Source organism: Malaya genurostris, chromosome 1 (assembly GCF_030247185.1).
Source record: "Malaya genurostris strain Urasoe2022 chromosome 1, Malgen_1.1, whole genome shotgun sequence".
In the NCBI taxonomy this organism is placed as follows: domain Eukaryota; kingdom Metazoa; phylum Arthropoda; class Insecta; order Diptera; family Culicidae; genus Malaya; species Malaya genurostris.
Genome location: NC_080570.1, coordinates 164,702,680 through 164,727,042, shown reverse-complemented (window position 1 = coordinate 164,727,042; position 24,363 = coordinate 164,702,680). Strand labels below are relative to the sequence as shown.

The following is a 24,363-nucleotide window of genomic DNA, read 5'->3' as shown; positions in this document are numbered from 1 at the left end:
AGACGCCACTGATATTTAGTGCACATATTTGAAAGGGAAACGGAGAATAAAATAGAAGATTTAAAAATTTATTTTATGATTTTTTTAATGATCTCTGAGGATTTTGTTTTGTATTTCTAATTAGGCTCAATTTTCATTGTTATTTATCAACTCCAACATTTCTGCTCAGGCGGTCATTAGGAAACAAGTACTTCTTTCATTCAGACGAATCTAAAAAAAAAGACGAAAAAAAAATTCGAAATTTCAAATTCAAATTGAATTACTTATAGCCAATCAATCGTTTTCTGCGAATTTTTATTGTTTGGGTGGACATGAGTTTGCTTTAATTTGTCTTTAAATGGTCATTTTGTAAACAATCATCACATCGTAATTCTGAATTCGGAAGCCACTTAACCGCCAACCAGTGATCAAAAGCATTCCTGTTTGATCTGGCGACTTCAAATCTCAAATCTTCGATACAACGATTTCGGTATGACTCAAGGAAGTGTCTTAGGTCCACTATTGTTCATCATATACATAAATGATATGAAAATCGTCTGGGTCGGGGAACAAATAAAAACATCAATGAGATTATAGAAAGGGCAAACGCTGAATTAAAAGTTTTCCCAAAGTATTTGGATGCGAAGAAATTTTGTCTTAATATGGAATTTATCAGAATTTAACAGAACGTACAGAATTTACTAAATTTAGGGAATTTACAGAATTTTCAGAATTTACAGAATTTACAGAATTTACCGAATTTACAGAATTTACTAAATTGATAAAATTTACAGGATTTACAAATTAATCGTTTTTTTTTTAATCGGGGCTGGGAACAGCCGGGAAAGGGCAAAACGTTTTATGTAGTCCCAGTTAGAGGAGACGGTCTCTGAAAATAATTAATTTTGCTAGATTTGGCAAGCGATTCGCAGCGGTGAACTAGTCTAAGAATTCGAACCTTAGACTCATTGGTAACAAAAGCTTGAGTCTTTAGTTCGGCGCTGCAAATCGCTTGCCAAATGTAGCGAAAATTAATTATTTTCTTCTGGAAATTGCATTCGGAATGGAATCTGGAAAGATCAATCGAAAGAGAGCCTTTTCTCCATTATTCATCGACATTTTTTTTTAAATTGACGATATTTTTGTTAATTTTTTTCCCACTATATGACTGAAGGAAATCTTATTTTTTATTGAAGACCCTTTATTCTAACCACACAATCAAATAACACGAAACAAATAGTGTTTGATTAGCTTTAGATAGTTGAAGGAACCTTCCCTGAATCCATCGGGAATATTTTATTGGTTCTAAAAATAATCGATTTACAGAATTTAAAAGAATTTGTAGAATTTATAAAATTTAACGAATTCGCCGAACTAACAGAAATAATCAAATTGTTCAGAATTTTTGCAGTTCCCTGACAAAAGAAAAGACGGCCTCTAAAATCTATTAATTTTGCTAGATTTGGCAAGCGATTCGCAGCGGCGGACTCTAGCCTTTGGTACCAATGAGTCTAAGAATTCTAAGTTCTGCGATGAAGAATGCCAGAAACACCCATTCCTCCGTTCATCCAAGCACAAACTGACCGTGAAAAGTTTTGATCTGATTTGGAGAGCTTTTGCTTCTGGAAATATCACTCGGAATGGAATCTGGAAAGATCAATCGAAAGAGGGTCTTTTCTCCAAAATTCATTGACGTATTTTTTGAGATTTACAATTTTTGTTTGTTAATTACTTTTTTTACTATATGACTGAAAAAATACTATTTTTTATTGAACACTAGTTATTCCATCCATACAATCAAATAACACGAAACAAATAGTTTTTGATTAGCTTCAGATAGTAGAAGGAAACTTCCCATAATCATTTGGGAATATTTTAATGGTTCTTAAAAGAACCGATTTACGGAATTCATTCAATGTTTACAACTGTTGAGTCTTTTTTGCCATCATTTAATTTGGGTTTTGAATTCTTGAACTGCTAAACTCGAAATCTGGGACAGATTCAAGGAGTTCAATTGCAAAATTCAGGTTTGGAATCCAGATCAAGATTATTAGATTAATCATAAATTATGGATCTGCATTCATTTTCAGAATCCGAATCGTAATAAAAGAAACTTAATTCAGTTCCAAAATCTAGCTCCAGAATCCATGTTCCGAACTAACATGTTCTAGCATGGATGAATTATAAAACTTAATTTAGAAGTTAGCCAAATTTTGTGCTAGGACACATAATCGTTTTCATTATCTCAGAAAAGACATTGCACTCCGTTGCAAAACAAAAAGTGTTCTGTAAGTAGCAGAAACTTTACGTCTGCTTAGCGGTTCAAATTGAACTGCCGAGTTTAGCACTAAGCAGTTCAATTTGAACTGCTCTGCACTGATGAGTCAAAGACGAAACGTAAAAATAATTAATTTAGAAACTAAATTTTGGAACGCAAGTCTGGAGTTAAATTCTGGTTCAAGAGTCAGCTTTGAAGATTCAAACGTTCTTTAGCACGAAGAATATTTGAATTCGAGGTGCTCACTTTTTTGGCCACATCCTTCCTTTGCTCGAACGCCTTCAGTATACGTTTATCGAACTGAGGGTTAGCAGGACCTTTTTTTCGACCCGTTCTCGGTTTATCATCAAAGGTGTTATCCTCACCGAACTTCCTGATTGCATTTCGCGCGGTTTTTTCACTTACTCCTTCCATTTTTGCTATCTTTCTCAGTGACAGTCCGCGTTCTGTGTACCAATAGTACACAATTTTTTGACGTTGTTCTGCTGAAAGTCCACGCATTTCGAAACAAACCAATGAGAACGAATAAACAACTGCACAAGTGGCTGGCAGGCCGCTCCCTCCCGGCTGGCAGACGCTAAACAGTGGTCAATTGTTTGCCGAGCGATTTTCATTTGTTTTTGCTCGTTCTGTCGCTGCGATAAAGACGGGAAACAGCTTGGCTAGTAGTTTTGTAGAATAGCAATGTCGATCTTAATTTTGCGGAGTATAATTCCAGGAAACTCAAAATAATAAGCACATACTGAAAAAAAAAAAACAACAACCAGACTAATCTCGTATCGTAGCAACTTCGATGTTGCGTTGCCAGCATATGATTTTTATCAACCATTCTAAATTGTCAACTTGTTGCTTTGACGAACCAAAAATATTTGATGCATTTGTATGAGACCTAGGGATATTATTATTTGTATTTGGTTTTGCCATCCTCTGGGGGTAAAACTTCCGAAAACGTGAACTTTCAACCATATTCTGCCGTTCGTAGCCTCTCACGTGTTTTCGCGCTTTGCACGAAAGTTCTACTCAACTGCAGTCTTTTCTACAAATCTTGTACAGAACTGATTTCTCTTGAATCAACCAAAAAAAAAGAATGATTTTAAACATAGCCACGTAAATTCATCAGCAATAAATTTACCTCTCGCAAACATTGACAGCTGAATTTCTCCGTCCACCGTCGCAGGTTGCTACGATTGCTTTCTACTCACTCACATCACACATGCTGACAGACTGCCGTCAGGGTCAGGGTTGTGCTTAGAGGGGCGATTGTCATTTCAAATTTGCTCTGAAACTGGAACATTATCGTTCCACAATGGACCAATTGATTTTCTGTTTCGGACATTTCAAGCCCTAGGACGAGCCAAATCGTTAAGAAGAAAGAAAGAAAAAAACAGGAAACCGTTTTGTTCTGAACTTTTTGCCCTCGAACCATTCTCCATTTCCAATGGAAGGATTTTTCTTTTTCTCTGTTGAATGTACACGAGGCAAATTACGGTTCCGATGGTTCATCACACCGAGAAAAGTTCATTGCAACTGCAGCCAGTCAGAACTGGTTATTTCAATATTGACGTTGGAAGCTTTTCTTCTGTGTTCTGACTTAACAATCACTTGATGGAGTAAATCGTTTTATCTGATTCCGTCTTCCACTCAATATTTTTTTTCCGTCGTTGCCAGAGTTTTTATATCATTTCGTTCCGTTCTGTCGTCATGGAGAATGCAATTTCGATCCAGACTCTGCATGCCGGCGATGACCTGTTGCTGATTGGTATCTACATAATTAATGATTCATCGCACGTACCTTTTTCCTCTCAAAGATCAGATCAGAAGTGCTTTCGAAACCAACTTTCCAGTCAAGTTTTTGATTGCTTTCGACGACCAACAACAACAAAACAAAAAAAACAGAGTGATTTTGATTTTCAGAAAGTTCGGCTGCTTGACAATACCGATGGAAATCTTACATTTTCTCCGCACGCTGATAAAATATTGCATAAGCTAAACCTCATCGCAAAATCCACTTTGGCTTTCTGTGATAATGCATGCAAAGACCTTATTGGATGATATATTCTGTGCACGGTTTCCTCGAATCCCTATCATGGAAGGAACCACCACAGACAAACTGACCGGTCACTCGGCAATATTCTATACCGTGTCACAATCTGCTTAACCGAAACTAGTTCATGGTTCGACCATAAAAATCCTCGATTTTCTTCTATTTTTATCTGCTATTCGATGGCACCACAGAATCCGTCCACCGCAGCCCGAAGCAAAACGACAGAAACATACAGGCAGTGGTTTTCAGCATGAAGGACCAGAAACCGACCGACACACACACACACACATACAAAGTGTACTGGCAGCCGTCAGATGGTTTAAATTAACTTAAAGTGCAATCCTAACTCAAATCTCGCCGGGAAAAGTTCCCACACATGGCTTTTTCCTTCGCTGCCCGAGCAACAATTTGTGCCGACGTTGTTTCCATTGTTGTCCCAACCCAACCCAAGTTCAGTGGAGAGGAAATCTTCTGATCCGCCTCCCCATCCCATCGCAAGCAAGCAAGCGCATCGGAGGAGTGGTGGGATGATCAAAGAAGCAATACTTTTTCTCGTGTGCACATAAACTGTTTGTCAGCTGCTGTGCAAAGGAAAATTCAAACCTATTCTAACTCTACACGCTAAAGTTAAATTCCAAAACAGAACAGAACAGCAGGCGTGGGGCTTTTCTCGGGTTACCAAGGCGATGCTACACGATCGACTTGTGTTTGCATAGAATCGGAAGCCAAGATCCAAGCAGGCAGGCAGGCAGGCGAATTCTTGGACGGGAGCGACGACGACGACGGGTTCCAGAGCTAGCTAGTGTCAGCAGCTTAGAGGGTTACGGAATGAGCACACAGTTTTCCGTGGACCAACTGTTCGGAATTTGCGGTTGGGGCGTGGGACGATGCCTCCGGCCAACAAACTCCGGCAACTGGTATCTAATCCATTTGTCAGCACTTTTTTTGAGGGTAACCTGCTGGGTGAAATGTAAAATTTTGTTCTTCATGTGTTCCGGGGGTTAAACGTTGGACCCTTTCCGGGTTTTCTTATGTCTGTTCATTGTTGTGCCACACACACTTTCGGTATGTTTCCGTTTTATTTTTCGATATTCCAGCACCCAATCGTTTTTCCATCTTTTATTTCTTTTTTTTTTTATATCCAATATAGTACATTAAGTAAGCAGAAATTTATTCTTTACTTTTTTTTCACCTTGTTTCGCTTGTTTCACATCCGATTTTCCTCTTAATTACAACACTTTACGTTCAGCGTGTGGTAGCAGTCGCAAATTTGACAAGATGATAATCCGACGCCTACTACGTGAGTGTGTGTGTCTGTGTGCTGCAAAACGTTCCAACTGATGCACTTCTTATGCCGTCGTACATTTGTTGTTATAAATATATAGAATTCAATATAAATATTTCTTGGTAGCTTGTCGCGATGCCTTTCTTTCTGTACCATTAGTCAGCTTTCATTTGATTTCATTTGTTTAGTCATATATACTTGTAATATTAAAATTATGCTCTCATCTGGTTCCCCTTCTAAACTGTATATAGTTCTGTTATGTTTTTTTGTTTTTTTTTTTGGTAGATTTTTACGCATTTTTCTCATTTTTATCTGCTCTCAATGTATATTTTTATATAATATTTTTTCCTTCGTTTTTCTTTTTTTTTTAATAATAATAATTCATAATACATTGTTACTTCTTTGTTTTACCAATAATTATAATAGACAGCATAGCATAGGAAGACGTTAATACCTGCATTAGACATGATGTACAAAATTATATTTTCTCACAAAGAGATTCCGATTGTATTCTGCAAAAAGTATGTTTGCTGATGTCGTTTTCATTACTACTATTATTATTATTAGTATTATTATTACTATAACTAGAATGTCAATGAGATTCACGTGGCTACACTTTTTTTTCTGCACCCTGTTTATCATCAGTTTCAACGAACAGATGCCGGCTTCCTGTATGTTGATTTTTCTTTCTGCAACTGCAAATGGTTTTTCGTTTTCCGATATGTTGCATAAAAGACTTCCTCAACTAATCAATTTTTTTGGCATTGAATTGACCTTGGTATTCAAAATAAAAAATCACAGCAGGCAGCAGTTACTATAGTGACTCCGGAATATAAACTGAACAGGGAAATGAAATCGCATTCGGTATTTTTTTCTTGTATAATGTTTTATTACTCAATTTGAATAAAATTTTTCTCGACCGCACCGCATTCAAACGAAAAGAAAATACTCAAAGAACCACACGATTGTTGATTAATTATACCGCGAGTAATTTCGGAAACCAAATGAAAATTTCGGGTTTTTTTTCCAAGTGCATATTTTCGTGCTGATGCACGTCTCTGGGGATGCACCAAACAACTAGAAAAAAAAACTTTGCACGAACGAGTTTCGGTTCGGTTTCGCCACGGTAAATTTGAACTTATATTGAGCACGACAACGAATTAATATTCTACGAACACATTCTAGAATTGTTTCCGTCGATTCTATGGCAAGTCGGAACAATCCATTTCCTGCGATGTTTTTTTCAACGACGAAAGAAAAGAAAAATGTCACCGAAAAAAAACCAAGCAAACATTCTTTTGAAACTTGCTCGAGCGAAATCCACGCCTACTACGAAAATGTGATTAGCGCACGTGTTCTCGCTAATGTCTTCCGAGTTTCGTCCGGTTTTAGAGAGGAAAACATTGTCTGCGGAAACTTTGCAGACATGCTAGAAAAAAAACGCACAAACTCTTTTAAGGAAATCTGCTCGCATCAGTGTTGCTCAGCTTTCGCATCATATAAGAGTGAATTTCAAACTTTTATAATGCATATTTCTAAGAGAGTTGACACCTGCAGAACTGAAAAAAAATCAGCTTTATCTTCGATTGACACAGCAAGTTGACATCCGTTTCGTTGGGCAGTCTGTCCTGGTTGGTGAAATTTCGTGTTATAAAAATTCAGGAGCGCTGCAAGGCTAAAAGTTGTCACTTCAATGTCTACAACTTTTTCGTAGCCAAGATAGCCGTGTTTCGTCGCTCACGGTTCCCAGATTAGTTTCATTGTTTTAAAAGGCAAGGTCAGGTAGAACTTGAATATGTCCGTCATTAACTAAGCTGCTACATGAAATCATAAACCAATTTGAAGTCCTTCATTCATTGCAAGATATGTGTTAAAGAGAAACGTTCAGTTCTTCCCTTTGTCAGCGTGGAACTAGAAATATTCCTTGTCGTCTGTGAAGACAATTTTCCAGTAATGAATTTTTAACGTCTGAAAATTCAGTTAGAGATTTTGGTAGCTGTACGAAGTTTGTATAAGATGTACATGATTTTTTTACCTACTGCTACGTCAAAGAAAGCCTGAAAATGGTCAAATCACGACACAACTCGTGCAATGCCTCGTGCGTGCCTGCTTGCATGAAAGGCAAACAAAACAGACAACACGCTCGTTCAACTTTACTCTCAAGCGAGCAATTTATACTTACATTTTCCTAATTTAGTTGAAATGTTCAAAAGAGAGTAAAATAGATTTAGAAATCTGAATAACTTCTACTCTTTTCTTGACAACAAATTCACAAGCAAAAAGAATTACCGGTTGTCGACGATTATTTGAAGAACTTCTTGTAAGTGTCGGCCCGGGTTCCGATTTTCGCACCATAGTTGTGAGGGCAGATTCTGTTCCGTAAACAGTAAGTTTGAAGTTGTTTGACGAAAATTGTGATTCGGAATCGTCATTAGTAGCATATTGATTGTTAGTAAAGAAATAATTTAATAAACATAGATTTAAGTTGATTATCTGAGCTAATTTTCCCATTTTCTAGCACTGAGTAAGTGTTACTCAGAATATGACAAACACCTAACTTTACTCAGTATAAAATAGTTACACTTTTAGCGAAAGTGAGTAAAATTGTGCTCATATCAGAGTAACATTGAGCGAGCGTGTAAATCACCTAACCTCAATGGAATTAAGTTTAATACAACCGGGAAAATTTTTGTTAAATTGTAATCACTTTTCCAAAAGGCCCAATACAAAATTTTTATCTTTTCATGCGTTCACTAAACTTCCACTTTATATTCCTCATTTTTACTTCGTTACATGTGTTCTATTTTCTATGATTTATGTTTGCATTTTTCACCAGTGATGGTAAAAATCCGGTGCAACAGATACAAACCCATTTTTTTCGATGTACGCAATGTTCAACACAATTTTTTGCACCCGAGTGCACAAGTTTGAACTTTACCATTTGTACTTGAGTTTGGTTGGGTTCGCACTTGAGTTTGTACCTAACTATGAATTATTTGTGTTCAGCTCAGAGTTCAAATCTCGTATTTAAAATTGAATTTAAATTTGAATGTTGGATTGATTGAAAAAACTAATTGGCTCAAGTGGCACATTTCAACCCGTCTCGAACACCGTAAGCCTGTAAGTCAATTTTGCTCAAATTATTTTTCTGGGATTACACCAGATCTGAATGATTCATGCATTTCATCAGTTCTTCATCAGTGAGAGCAAAAATCCGCGGGGCATGTTTATTTGGAAAGTTTGTGGAACTAGTATCGATTGAATAGAGCACTTTAAATATTTTCGGTTAAGCATTTCTTCAAACCCGACCCGTACCCGATCGAAAATAAAAAAAAAACTTTGACCCGTACCCGACCCGAACCCGAGATTAGTATTTTTCCAACCCATACCCGATAAAAAATAAAAATCTTTATCCCGAAAAAAGTCGCGAAATCCACAAAAAAATCAAAACACAACCAAATTTTTCAACTCGAACCCGACCCGTACCAGTTGAAATTGAAAAAATCGGTTCGGGTTCGAATCTGATTTCGGGTACAAATATCCAAAACGTCCGTCCGGCTTTATTGTGCATATCGAAATAGAACTTAAACACATCGCACAGGTTCTGCGCAAACATCGCACTTTGTACAAACTTGCGAACGAACTCTGATCTCTGCACCTGTGTACAAGCTTAAGTGCAAAACAAGATGTGCTCGGGTTGAACTCAAATAACCGTGCTCAAGCGAGTGAGACAACTTGCTTGAACACGGGTTAATCACTGTTTTTTTTAAATAAATCGTTACACTTTTTTATGTCCTATTTCCTTCCTTCTTTTTTCTAATCGCAATTCCCGTTGTTTGTTTTCTGCATTCCATATTAATTCCAATTTGTTTTGTTTTTTTGGGTTTCTGTATATTTTACGTATGTTTTGTCTATAATCTCTTCTTCTTTCATTTTGCATTAAGTTGGCAAATTGTATTTTCACTGTTCGATTTTAATTCATTTTTCGATTGCAATTCGTATTTTTTCTACTTTCGTATTTTTATTCGTATTTTCTCTACTTTCCTAACTGCCTTTGGTACTTTTTCGATTACTGTTTTTCTTATCTTCGTTTTCTACTTTCCGAATTTTCTGTTTTTAATTTCAATTTTGTAATCTTGTTTGTAAAAACTCTTTCCTAAATCTTTTTTGTTGTGTTCTATGTATGTTATTTTTTTATTTTTGAATCACAATTTTCGTTATTTATTTTTTGGATTTCAAATTAATTCCAATTTGTTTTGTATTTTTCAAATTTCAATTTGCATTCAGGTTTCTGAACAATTTTCATATATTATTTCATTTATCTCTCGTTTCCATTTTCTTAGTCTCGACATTCTCCCTGTTTCGTTCTGCATTAAGTTTGCATATTTTATTTGAATTTTTGATTTTTATTTTATCTTTTTCGTTCCGCGTTCATTTTAGATTTTAATTTTTTCTTTTAAGATATTTTTTTTTTTTTTTTTTTGTCTATTTTCCTTACTGCGTTTGGTAATTTTTAAGTTTCCTTGTTCGTCTCCTGTTTTCGTAATCGGTTTTCATGTTAACTTTGTATTGTGTTTTCTTCGACTTCCATCATTTTTCTATTACCCACCCCATGTCTCATCCAACGATTTTTTGAAGTCTTAAATGCAGTTTTAAACCAGAGAAGCATCAGAGAAAGCATCAGAGCTTTTCTTTAACTTTACTAATGATTGCCCTACTTTCATCAAAATTTGTCTCAGTAATGTCATCTTGAGACAATACTTGTGTTTTGCTCATATTTGTGTGAGATCCAACAGGACTCGCAAAGTTGAAAAAGTTATCGACTTTGACTTCATCCACCGTTTGCAGGGAGTATTTCATTTTCTTCTTTGACAGTTGACAAAAAAAACCCGTAGATTTTTTTAAGAATATGGTTTAATTTGTTCAGTAAATCTATGTTTAATTTTCTTTTGAATGTGCTCAACTAGTAGGATTTCATAGTAGGATCACAAGAATGTCGATACTGATGCCGACGAAGAAGCAGTTGATGACATAGGATTATTAAAGGACTCCTAACAATCATGTAATGACTTAAACAATCTATTGCTGTATCAATACCAGACCAGAATTTCCCAAAACAATTTCATTATCCTTTCAAATTTTGTTTTCTATTTTCGGTTTTTCGGTTTAAATTTTGGGTATTCCGTTTTACACGTTTTATTTTCCGTTATTCTTTTCGTCATTTTTCCGCTCGCGCTTCTGTTTTTATTACATAATTTTCATTATTTCATTATTCCCATTTGCGTGATTTAATTTTCACTTTGTATTATCGGATTGCCATTTCGGGTTCTGATTCACAGATTTCGTTTAACGTTTCTTTTATTTCAGATGTTCTATTTCTCAAATATTAGATATCTTTCCGCATTTTCCATTATTCTTTCATATTTTCCAAATTACATACAAAATTTGCAAATGGAAAACATTTATTAATATTATATATAATTTTCGTTTCAAATTGTTTATTTTCCGTTTTTTACGCGTTAATTCTCGTTATTTTTCCACAATTTTTCGCTGGCGCTTCTATTTTTATTCTATCATTTTTGTGTTTTAAGCGAAATTTCCGTTTTCACTTTATATTCTTGTAATTCTCAATTCTACTACTTTTCGAACGTACATTTCTCTTATTTAAGTTTTCCTATTTGCGTGATTTAATTTTCACTTTGTATTATCGGATTGCCATTCCGGTTTCTGATTCACATATGTCGTTTTACGTTTCTTTTATTACGTTTATTTTACTTTCGATTTTCTATTTGTCACATTTGTTATTTTATTTTCCATTTGTTATTATTATATATATGATTTATCGATTTCCGTTTTTTACGTCTCATTTTTCGGTTATTCTTACTTTCATTTATTTCTTCCCCTTTAGTTTTTCCATGTTTCGTTTTCAAAATTTTATTCGCCGTTTTACCTTAATCATTTTTTGCATTCCGGTTCCGGGTTGCCATTTGGTCTTTCGATTGTTTTTACCTTCATACCATACGGAATATGTTCGCCACGGATAGAACTCAATCGACGATTGAAAAATATTTAAACATGTATTCTTAAGAGATCATGCCTATTATTCATGATTCCATGAGTACAATTATGTCTATCATGAACATTTTCATGGAAGATGAGTTATTCTTCATGATATGAATCATTTTACCCATAGAATTATAAATAATAGGCATGAGCTTCTGTTATTTATACTTCCTGAATTTAGTTTCTGAATTTGCCTCCTGAACTCAGTTTTAAAATTTGCCTCATGAATTCAAGTTCTGGGTTCAGTTTCAGAATTCAGAACTTCCTAAATTCCGAACATGTAGGCTGGTACTGAGCTCGGAACTTGGTTTTTGAAACCAGATTTCGGAACTGAATTCAGTTCTACAACAAAAATGAGTTCAGTTCCAGAGTTCTAGAACTGAATTGACGTTGAACTCTTGATCTAGATTCCGAACCTGAATTTTCCAACTGACTTCAGAGACAGTTCCTGAATATTCAGAGTTCAGGTTCTGGTGTAGACTAAGAAATGATGGCAAAAAATACTCATCAGTTGTAAACATCGGATAATTATAACAAATCGGCTCTTTTCAGAGCCATAAAAATATTCCCAAAAAAACTGAGGTCTTGTTTTACGTGGTTTTATTTATGCGGCTTTTTTACATGAATTTTCAAGGTTATCCGATTTTCCTTGATTATTTTCAATTCAATTTGAATTTTGTGTTTGTATTATTTTGCACTTTTTGTTTTCCGTTCTCAATGTTTAATGTTTTTTGTTCAGCTTTTTCATTTCCAATTTTCCATTCTGTATTTTTCTATTTTCCATTCTGTTTTTTCCAGTTTTTGATCTTGATTCCTAGATTAAACTTTGTTCGATAACTTTTCTTTTCCCATCTGTTATTTTGTTTTTTCCCATTTCCATCCTCCGATTTTGTATCTTCATTTTATATTTTATCTTGTTTCCTTGTTTGAGACATTTGTGATGCTTTATTAGCGTCGAAAGTTCTTCGCCCACGCTACTATCGCTGCACGGTGGAGTGAATTTCAAACAAAAGTTATCCCAAAACTGTCAGATCGCGTCCGATCCAAGTAGGTGAGCATAACTCCCGATAAACAACAAGCGAATCAGTAACCGAAAAGCGACCTCGCCGTACTGAGATACTGCTGCCGGCTAAGAAGGGGAACACTTTGGGGCTATCTCATATGACCCGGAAGAAGAGAACCTGCAGCAGCAGCAGCAGCAGCGTCGTTTGCCACATGCCTGCCCAGGTGAGTTATGATTATTCATTCCGGTGAGGTGGGCGTCGCACTCGTCAAAACCGTTCCGATGTGGGACGATAGAGGAACTGGTGGTGGTGGTCTGATTGTACAGCAGCCGACCGATCCGACCACGTACCTCCTCCTTCATCAGCCACGTCCGGTGTTCGACAATCCCGTCGTTGGCGTCGTCTCGGATGAACACCGAGTAGGAGTTATACGAGAAAGCTGCCGTGTCCGGAGAAAATATGATGATTATGATAAGAGAAGAATCAACCACCGTTGTTAGTTTTGCGTTGGATTGGGGCAACAAGGCACACACGGGTGAACGAGTGGAACCGCTTATGTGGAATGTGAGCGTAATTTCAAAGTCCGTAAAATTCAGTACATCAGATTGCACATTCCTGAGTGGAATAATAATGAGGAGTTTTGCTACTCCTTGTGGGCCTGCCACGCTCGTTTCGAACGTAGGTTTTCTGTGAAAGTGGATCTTTCTTTGCCTTCGGTAGTTGCACAATGAGTTGCCTTGGGCGCTGATGCCACGCCTCGTAAAAAATGAATTGTTGAGTTACCAAAAAATAAGAAGAGAGAAAAAAAAACAGTTGACGTAGCTGACGTACTCGAAGCTACGTGACGCAATGTGAAAAAAAAAAACATACCGCCACACAGTAGGCGAGGGAGTTTAAAAAAAGTTCGGGTCGATTTTCGGGCCACGTGTGTTAGTTTGTGACATACAGGCTAGCATAATTTAATTGTGAACATGAAAATATGCAACTATTATGAATATATTTTGCGACAATATTCTTCGAATTACGTGCCTGAAATATCCTTCTTTTGCTCTGCACTAATTCGGATGGATTGAACAGTAGACCTACAAGTAGAGTTCACGTGGTACTTTTCAAAGTGGGTTGCTTTGATCCGTGTGCAACAGTCGCACAGAGGGATATTAGGGCAATCTACGTTGCCAAAAAGTCGATTATGCAAAATAAACAAAAGGTGCTTACAAACTACTGAATTGAATGCTCAAAAGGTTACTGAACAATGTTGTGAGGTTCTTTTTTCTTTTCTTTTTTCGCTAGCATCGCCGCTCTCGATAGTAATCGCAAAAATCAGCCGCGCTTATTCGCGATTTTGGGAATAATCATAAAATACAATAAGACATAATTTGGAAAAAAGGAAAAATTGAAAGTAATTAATAATATTTTATTTTATCATGTACAGTTAAAATAAAGGCTGGACTCAAGTTGTTTGAAAGAATGCAATAGCAAAATATGAATTTCGATAAGAAATTACAATATATTGAGAATTTTCTTTGACTATTCGGAAAAATAAAAACATTTCCAATTCTAAGCAAAGATGGAGGTTAGTAAACAAGAAGGTTAATGAGTTCCGAATAAATAACGATAAAATGGCTTCAGGGAACATTCGAGATTTCAAGGCCGACACAACTAGTAGTAACTTCTGATAAATGTAGGCTGGACCGATTTTGATCAAACTAGTCGCAAATGGAAGGTCTCCCCGTCACCCAGAACGCTATTGAATGGTTTTGAGATCAGATGTTTACTTCTTTTTGTATAACTCAATAAATTTTATGTCAAAATTTTCAGTATCTGTCACAATTGACCTTGAAAACAGAATAGATTTTCAGACTTAGATTCCGCACGGTAATACCTATCCAACAAGCCATAGATTGTTAAAATCCGTCCATTTTTAACGGAGATGTCGAAATTTTTGTTTAAGCGACTTTTTCCCCTATTCCAGCAGTAGAAGTTTTGATCGCTGTCTGGCAAAGAAATGCTTGGGAGCAACATAAAACACGATTTTTTATACTGTTACATACATTTGTATCTAAATACCCAAAAGACTGCGTACAGCATGATATTTTGCCTCGGACCGATTTTAGCACGGTTCGTTTTTGGCAACATAATCGTTCGAATATGCCGTATGTAAACTAGATGATGGCAGAGTTTTCGAGTTGAAAGCAATTCCATAATTAAATTGATTTAAACTACCTACAGCAATAAATGCTGGAAGAACCTAACAGCCATATACCTTTCGAATCATTCGTCGAGATCAGCAAATGCGTGTGTGACAAATAATTTCACTCAATTTTTTTCGGAAATGACTCAACCGTTTTCTACACGGAGAACCCTTCGATCATAAAATTGCGATATCGCAGTTTTTGATTTTTGCGATAGTTGATTTAACTAATTTCTTTTTGATTCAACCAATATGGTTTTCGATTTGTATATATTCAAGTAGTTGAAAAATATGTTGTTTTGAATGCTGTCAAATGCCGGAGACAGTTGAAAGCAAAACAATAATCGCAATGCAAAATCAACAACTTTTTTAGTTGAAATCTGTTCGCGTCGCTTCAAAATGTCAATGAAAACAACATCGATGGTTAAAGCGTTTTGTGAAATTGTGTTCATTCGATTTGAGAAATTTATGATTCCATAACAAGTGTTCATCTAATAGCGGTGTTGTGATAAAGTTAACCTTGTTTAAGATGAAAAAGATTTGGTGACAAATTAGAAAATGTTAATGAATGATCATCTCGTAATCTTTCAGGTATGCGCAAAAATTTTATGCTTCTAATTCGATCATTGATTTACTTCCAACAGACTGTTTTACTTCCAGCTGTTTGATACCGATGATGATGTTCATGCATTAGCAATAAAACGCTTTTTGACATGAATTTAATTCATAAAAGTAACAGGAGCGAAGGGTTTCAAACACACAGAACGCGCTGCGATTGAATGGCGCGTTTGAATTGCCGTCGCAAAATTCCAATTTCCAGCGGTTGATGCACCCAAGCTCATATAAATTGACTAAAATTATCAGTGCATAACTTAAGTTCAACCGACGACGTTCAACCGTTTGAAGGCATCATCTTTCAATACTCATTTTAGGTAAATTTAATAATTTTGCTAATTTACTGCCCCTCCGGGCACTTTTAGTGATTAAAAACGTTTTTCTACATCAATCATTTCCGATCGAATCAGAGTTGATTCAACTATTTGCAATGTCTAGAACAAATAATACCGATTTATTTTTTAACTAACAGAATTTTTTTTTAATAACAACACCAGTTATTTCAACTAAAATATTTGTTGAAATTGAAAGGTATGTGTCCTCACTTATTGACAGCATTTTTTTTTCAAACAGTTAAATTAGTTGTTTCAACCATCGTTTCTGCTAATCGAAAAACAAAAATGACAGTTTAGTTAAAACAACAATCGATTAGTTGTACCAAATTTTAACCAATCGAATTCAGAAAATTAACTAATATTTTGGTTGAAATGGGATCGCGGGTGGTTCCGTGTACAAACTCAGATTCATATGAAAAGTCGTATGCTCCCGAACAAGGCTACACCGATTTTCGAGTTCCGGTTCCAGTATCGAATCGTTTCTCAAAGCTCAACCGTTTTCTCATAAAAAGCCAAATCGAATTTCAGAAACAAAAGTTCAAAAGAAAATAAATCCAATTTTATCGAATTCTGACTTCCGATTCTGGAATTGTAGGATGATGAATATAGAAGATGACAATCCCGAAAAGCTTTGAAGTTGGACTCAAAAATATTGCAATTTATTCGTCATATGGCCATACGAATCAGTATGCTGGTTCCTGAAGTACCTTAAATTACCCTAAACTCGGCTCTGGAAGTACCTTAAACCTAAACTCTAAAGTGGAAATTGCTTCGACATATCATGGAATGTTTAATCGATTGTTACACTTTTAGATTCAAATTCGATCCGATTTGCAGTTTCTACATTACAGAGTAATGAGAGATTAAAATCTCAAATTGCCACTTAAAACGACGGACATTATTCATGAAAACTGAAACACCGAAGAATATTCATGCGAAAAAAACATGCGGATTGATAAAAAAAAGGTATCTTCACACTGCTAGGTGGATTAAGCACGTTTTTAATGACTAGAAGTCAATATTTCTTTTTTCTTTTCGCTATATTCACCTAACCAGAGCCCATTTTGTAGAAACAGGAAATGAAAATTATAGAATGATAGTACTCAAGGAAGAGCAAGGATGTGAATATATAGAACGGAAAGGTGAGACGAGACAGAGGGTCATTGAAACAATTACGCTCCAAACCCAAATTATCCAGCTCCAAACCAGAATCAGAATCCAGAGCCTGAATTTTGCAACAGAGTTCGGAATCCGAATTTTGAATCCGAAATTCTGGAGCCAATTAAGAACTTAATTCATGGACTAGAATTCCGGAACTTCTGGTTCTGAATCCAGCTCCGAAACTTCAAATCTAAACCAAAAAATCAATGCACTCTGGATTAGTATTCATGCTCAGAATTCTGTTCCATGTTCTAGTTCCAAAACCCAGGTTCAGTAAAAAAAAATCAAGAATTCCGATTCAGGTTCAACTGCAGAATTATGTTCCAGAATTCCGGTCTAGAATTCAAGGACTCAATTATAAAGCCCCGGTCCAGAATCCTATTCCAAAATCTAGCTCCATAATCCAATTTCCGAATCCTGAGTCAAAACTCAGTCACTAAATTCATTTCCAGAATCTTTTAATTTCAATTTTAGTTTCAGAATTCTGTTCCAAATCCAGTTCCGAAAGAATCCAGATTCAGAATACAGTTCCGGAATCTAGTTCTCATAGCCCACTTCATAATCCAGGTGAAGAATTTGGTTGCAAGTTCCAGGTTTCGATTCCAAAATCTGAAACTGAGTTCGGGCCCTGAATTTTGAACCTAGATTCATGAACTAGCTCCGAAATCCCTAATCTAAGCTAAAACGTATTGTCAGAATCCTGGTCAGACTTCATGCTCCAAAAGAACTCAGACCCAGAACACGGCAAATCAAGAGTTCCGATCCAGATTTTGTTGCAGAATTCCGATCCAGATAGTCCGAGCCCAGAAAACAGTTCTAGAATCCAGTTTCATGATCTTGCTCCAAAATCGAGTCCCCAAATCCAGATCCAGAAATCAAATATTGAAATCATTTCCCGAATCTAGTAACAAATGCAGGATTCTGTTTCCAGTTATAAGCTCAAAATTCAGCTCCAAAAAAAAAAAACAGATTCAGAATCCAGGTCAAGAATGCAGTTCCAGAAACCTGGTTCAAAATTCAATTCTTGAATTCAGATTCAGATTTCAGAACCTGATTTGATAAAATCGATGCAAAAAAGGAAAACAATCTTCTAAATTTGGCTCAAAATAGTTAGATACTGAGCAAGCGAATCGATCTCGGATTCCAGTTCCAGATTCCGGAAGTACCAAAAACTCAAAAACGGAACTCACTGAATGTTCTCCCAGGCGGCAGAGTTGATTTCCACAAATTCATATGAAAGGTCTTCTCATGATTATCCCGTAGGCTATTATTAAATTTCGTCCGGATCCGACTGCCGGTTCCAGAGCTACAGAGTGATTGAGTTTAACATCTTAAACCGTCATTTAGACCGACGAGGCAAAAAACAGAGAAATTTCTTTTTATTTTATCTCAAAATTCCTTCAATTTCAAGGTAGGTTCGGTGCTGACAAAACGAACCAATTTAGGCAATACCCGGTTCCGGAGATCGGTGGTCAAAAATCTTAAAAACGGAACTCACTTCATTTTCTCACACACGACTGACCGTTTTTCATAAACTCAAGCTGCTATTAACTTTTTTTTCCGAAGGTTACCATTCAATTTTAAAACTATTTCAACGCGCACACTTCTGAACGGAGTTGCTTCACTGTTTTTGCCATCGCGGATAGAGTTCGGCTGATAGAGCTGTCAAATTTTGTCGGCTGACTCATGGGTTACTATGACTATGATGCAGCATGGGCAGTTTCGCCCTGAAGTTCGTAGAATAGGCCAATAAATATCTTAAAAATCGATGTGAGTTCCATTTTGACATTTTGATCGCTTTTTTTTTTGGTACGAAATCCTGGGTACGGGTCCGCTTGTAGATGAATAATATTGACCCGAAACCCAGAGAAACTGTTTATAATACTTTGAAAATTACACATGACAATTTTTTTTGAAACAGCTAGAGATGTAAAATAATTTTGGCCGCCTAGAATGCCCAAATATCCCTGTGTGAGTGAGTCGGTCAGTTGCAAACTCTGTCAAACTGCACGTGCGTATGGGCATTGGTCATTGAAGATCGCACTCATTTCCATCCGCGATACACGGTAAACCTGAATCAATCAGACTTGGAACCAATCGATCCGTGCAAAACTTTGTTAAAATTTAAGCTTTCCTCCTCCCACTCCTTCAATTGGTATGATGTTTGCAAGATTAATTTATTGCTCTGCACAAAGCAAATAAGTGTTGGCCATATTCGGAAACATATTTATCGTGTAGGCTGACTGGCATCGAGCTCAAGACAGAGAATGTGGGCTCGCTTTTCAGCACAGAAAACAGTCCATTAGGGAAATTGAGGCACAGACACGTGCGTTAAATCTTTCCGGACCCGGGCTCCATGGACTGCTGCGATGGTGCCAGTCCGGAACACACACACAGACAGGCAGTCATCATCATCTACTACACATCCAGGCAACCGGTCGAGCAACCGCCTGCTGTGATCTGTTTTATTCCGGTATAATTTTTCAAATTAATAGTCAAATAAATACCGTGGGTAATGAATCGTAAGCAAAGCCGTAAGCAAAACAAGAGGGGCTATGAGAAATAAATAAAAAAAAACGAATGCCTGACGATGTAATGTTCTTGGAGCTTCGAAGGATTTTGATGTGTGCAGACACACAAACTCGCTTCTCGGTAATTATGTCACCTGCTGCTGTTCATTTCGATAATCTATGCTTTTTTCGACAAATTTATGCGGGTGTTTCTTTGTTTTTCTCTCTCTCTCTCGGATGTCGGCACATGTCATCTGTTCGCTGGGGGTGTTTCACGCCTGATGGTTCGCAATTTACGTGTATCTTGTTGTTGTTTTTTTTTCGTCTGTGGTACGTACAGTTGAATACTCTAGCGTTTGTAGAAAAATATAAATTTATATTCATGTCGTTTTCATGTTTTTTTTAAATTTTTTTTATCATAGTATATCGTTTCATGTGGGTGACAGTTTCCAGCACATTTGTGATACTTTATCACTCATACCAACCCGGACATCGCTTCGTTTGTAAACACTTAAGACTCAACCGGTGCTCGACATGACGATGTGTAAGACCAAAGCAAAAAAGAAAAGAAAAAGGGTTGCCAGTCAAGAAGTCATTAATTTTGCCATCACCAGACAAATGAACCGAATGAATTATTCATCATGACTAGTTTGGAGAAATGATCGCAGTAGCCGTTGCAAATGCTTAATTTATTGCCGAAATCTATTCGGAACGCGCCTCTGTTGTTGTCTCGTTGGTTTTCGCCACCACGGAGGACAATTCCGTGCGTGTAACTCCGAACCAGCAACGGGTCGAACGCACGGCAGTTGTAATTGCAAAAAGGAGTAAAATACATTCAGTCAGTCCAGTTGCCTCTGCCTCCGGCTAGTTCAGTAGTCAGCGGACAGGGCAAAGGTTAGAATAATTAATGTGGAAATGTCCCAGCGAAAATTGTCAAGTTTATTTACATCCGCTCTGTGTTCCACCGGTGGGTGGACAACTCGACTGGAGAAGGGAAATAGACAATCAGAAGGGGCGGCACTGGTGTGATTTCCAGAGCATGTTTAGGGGTAATGGATTTTAATTGGACACTCCGGAAACGGTTATGTAGTCCGGTGGGAATATGCACCGTATTTGGAATGTAATTACCGTGGTGGAACTGCCGATACAATATGTGAATTGGTTCGAGTATCACATGGTTCTGTTAGTACTAGTAATGAAATGGAATCGACTGATATAAGCGTTCAATTATTTTGCAGTGCAGTTTTTGCACGGGTGATGAAACTGAAATTGCAGTAGGCGTTGTGTTTTTTTTTTTTGGCAACAGCGAAAAGTTGTTGCTGCCACCAACTGCCACACGTTTGATCGTAGTAGGCGAAATACCAACGACAGCGAAAATGTAAAGCTAAACGACCGAACAACTGAAGCGTTTCTTGGCAACCAAAACAGAACCGAGCTACTGTGTTTTGTATGTTTTTTTTAATTATCGAGCTTCTTTTTAACGTTCGTCAATGCATCAGTTTACCTATCAATATTCTACCGAACCAACCAACCAACCAACATCTACTTGTTTTTACACTATTCACCTATCATCTATAAAACATTTAGTCACACGTATTGCTTACTAAACTGATATGTGTATGTGTAACGTGCTTTGTTTGGATCGCGCGTGTAGTTCCTTTGTGCCTTTAAAAGTTCATTTGTTTTTTGTTTTGTTTTTGGAAGATTCATTGTGATTTGGAAAGAATGATTTGCTAAAGCCGAACGAAATGCTCACTCTCTCTCTCACACACAAATACGTGCCGACAACCGGAAATGACGCTGGAAACTGTCACCGACACCAGAACTCTGGTGGTGATGGTTGGTTTTTCAATAACCTAGTTTCGTTCAATATTTTACCTATTAGCTAAAAGATGTGTGTTTTTTTTTGTTATTTTATCATTTTTTTCTATATCTCTCTTTTCCTCTGTGTTGTTTAAATATATCATTCACGTATAGATATGAAACATTGAGATTCTTTATCTGATTGGGTTTTTACTTTGTCTTGTGTGTGTGTCTAGAAATTTGTTTTTTTTTGTCACGAGAAAGAAAGTTGACGATTTCTTGTTTCTTGAGTTTGCTATTTAACTATTGAGAGAAAACAGTTCGGTATTTACAGAAGACTTCATCAAACGTGGCCACAACTGCCACAGAGGGGGGGGGGGTTTGTTGACAACGAAACATTTAACCATTTTTTCTTTTGTTTATTTCAATAGTTGATTGGTTTGTGTTTTTATTTATGTTTTTATGTGCAAAATTTCATGGCTATGGGCATCAGCAGACGTTTTTTCGGTAGCGCTGTTTACTTTTCTGTGGTTGTAGTTTTCAAACGACATTTAAAGCTGTTTATTCTTGTTTTTTATCATATAAATTTTTCTAGGTTCTGATTTTTTTGTTTGTTTTTGGTTGTCTGTTGTCCAGTATTTGATTACTATTTGTGTTTTTGGATGAATATTTCGTCCTGCGGCATAAGACTTACATTTTGGTTTAAAATTTCACATCACGTGCGCCCTCTATTGAACGCTATAACATTGAACCAATTTTCCATATTTCTTTGCTTTGTCATGATGAAAACATTCCTAAAAATAACTGACACTTGTTTATTTTTTCTTTTCTCTGTATAGATATGCCCATAATTGACTAGTTCGGATAGTTTTGCTCTCGGCGAAAACACTACAATATTACAAAATCATTTTGACCGTGTCCATATTTGTTCGAAACTCCATGGCCTACTATACATCTTAAAAAACAAAAACCGAAAACCTTTTGCCCGGTGCACTTCCAACGCCTACTTCGTAGTACTTTCCAACAGAAATAAAGGAATAGATGAAAGCCATTCGGCTTGTAACGATTTTGCCTAAATTAAATTCCTTTCTGTCATCTCTCTTTTTCGCCAACACGCGATGTAACGAGCCGCATAAAACGGTAACTGTTTTTTTTTCTCTATAAGCCTCTTATAATTTTCCACGCCGTGCTCTTTCATCTGTGGATTCAAGATTTTTTCCCTACTATCTCTCTCTCTCTCTCTCTCTCTCTCTCTCTCTCTCTCTCTCTCTCTCTCTCTCTCTCTCTCTTCTCTCTCTCTTTAAACAAACGAAGCATCGTCTATTTATTTATTTTTCAAACGAGCAACTACCATCCAAGTAGGCTACATGTTCATGGTTTTAATTAGAATCCACTTGGCCTGCTGCTGCTGATGGAGACGCTAGGTATTCTTTAAACATGGGGAAGCCAAACTGAACGAGAACCCTTCCCAAAACCAACTAGTTTTTGGGTTTGTTTAGGCTAACGAAATTCGGTCACAATCCAAACCTAAACTGGGCTGGCTCGGCGGCTTATCGGCCTTTCCTCTTAGTAAAGCAAATATTTTCTTATCAACAACACTGACAGACACAGGAAAACAGAACAGATCTCGATTTGCGATCTTCCGATTTGCCGAGTTTTGCTGCAGAAGAATCACAGTACGAAAGTTTAGCAAACACAACTCAAAAGCAAGCAAAAATTGTTTGGCCAGTAGTTCATTCATTTTCTCTCTGCTAACAATTTGCCTTTTCTTCACGGTCTGCCGCATCTCAGCATGCGAGTTGAGTTGAATGTTTTCACTTGACGTTTATAGCCTCGCCTACTGCGATCGGTGGTGAATAAGCTTTGCAGCTTTCCGCCGTTCAGGCGCATGCAATAATTTAAGTTTAATTTAATTTCATGCTTTTTTTTTCAATACCGCTAAAGATGAATTGTCACCATTTACGTTCACTTGAAAGTGTTAGTTTGTCTCTTTTGCGTATCTGCGATGCGTTTGTTTTATTTTGTTACAATAAGCTTTCTTCTAAAATTATAACTCGCTTAGGTCGATCTTTCCTGCTTGAACATTCCAAAAACTTTGGTATTTCCGCTTCCGCTCTGTAGAATGAAAGTCTTCTTGTCTCTTAGATTTTTTTTATCGTTTTTCGTTCGTTTGTTCATGCATCAATTCATTGAAAATTCACTTACCAGCTAGCCTACAGAGAATGATAACATTTGTATTTTTTCTTTAGTTTTCTGTTTTTTTTATCTCTCTCTCTCATTGGTCTACCAATGAAGTGTCATTCACAGTCACGGTACAAAAAGAGTAAACGACGGTTTGTAAACGTCCACTAACTTGCTCTGAATGGGGAATGCGTTCCAGTTTAATTTCTACCATTTTGTTTTGTTTTCATTTTGGGATTTAAACAACAAAAGAAAAAAATGAATGGGGAAATAGATTTTAGCTACCTTATCAGAAACGACGACGACGACGACAGTTTCTAAACCTGCGCTATCGTGGTCCTCCGCTGAACCGCAGCCAGCTCTCGATCGGATTCGGGGAATCAGCCTTCTTTGCTCTGCTGCTCTGCTCTGAGCATGCATTCTTAAATTATATAAGTATTTTTGTTTGGCTCTGTACATTATGTGCTCTTAGTGAATCTGAAAGTAGAAGAAAAAGTATAAAAATTTAGAAATTTCTAAATATGACATCTAACAAAGCTATTCAGTTCAAGACAGACAGAAACGAGAAACAGAAAAAGGATCAATTCAATTAAATCCGCTAAAGCTTCAGTAATCTACAGGGGTTTCGAGCATCCAACGCCGGATGACAGCGTAGAAATGGTCTCAATTTGAGTTGGAAATCGCACAAAATTCACACGCAGGCACCGAAAATATTTTTAGCACTGTGTCCGTTCCCTAGGGATCCCAGCTGGCCATGCTTTGTTTTACTCTTTCTTCCAGTAAGGCGAAATACAAGAAGCCTAGCCAGCGAATATTTTTCTTCTTCCTCCGTTGCGTGGAAACTGATACAACAACAATTGGGTCAACAACAAAAAAAACGAAACGAAACGAAACGAAATCCGCCAAGGGACGCC

General features: G+C 36.8%; 1 protein-coding gene across 1 annotated transcript in view; it reads right to left on the bottom strand.

The window, feature by feature from the left end:
* Positions 1 to 5,760: 5,760 nt before the first annotated feature.
* LOC131426656 (uncharacterized) overlaps positions 5,761 to 24,363 on the bottom strand; it is a 234,547-nt gene continuing 215,944 nt past the window's right edge. The window contains exon 10 of the mRNA XM_058589528.1: positions 5,761 to 23,926. The gene's annotated coding sequence lies outside the window, so the exon portion shown is untranslated. The remainder of the gene's footprint in view (positions 23,927 to 24,363) is intronic.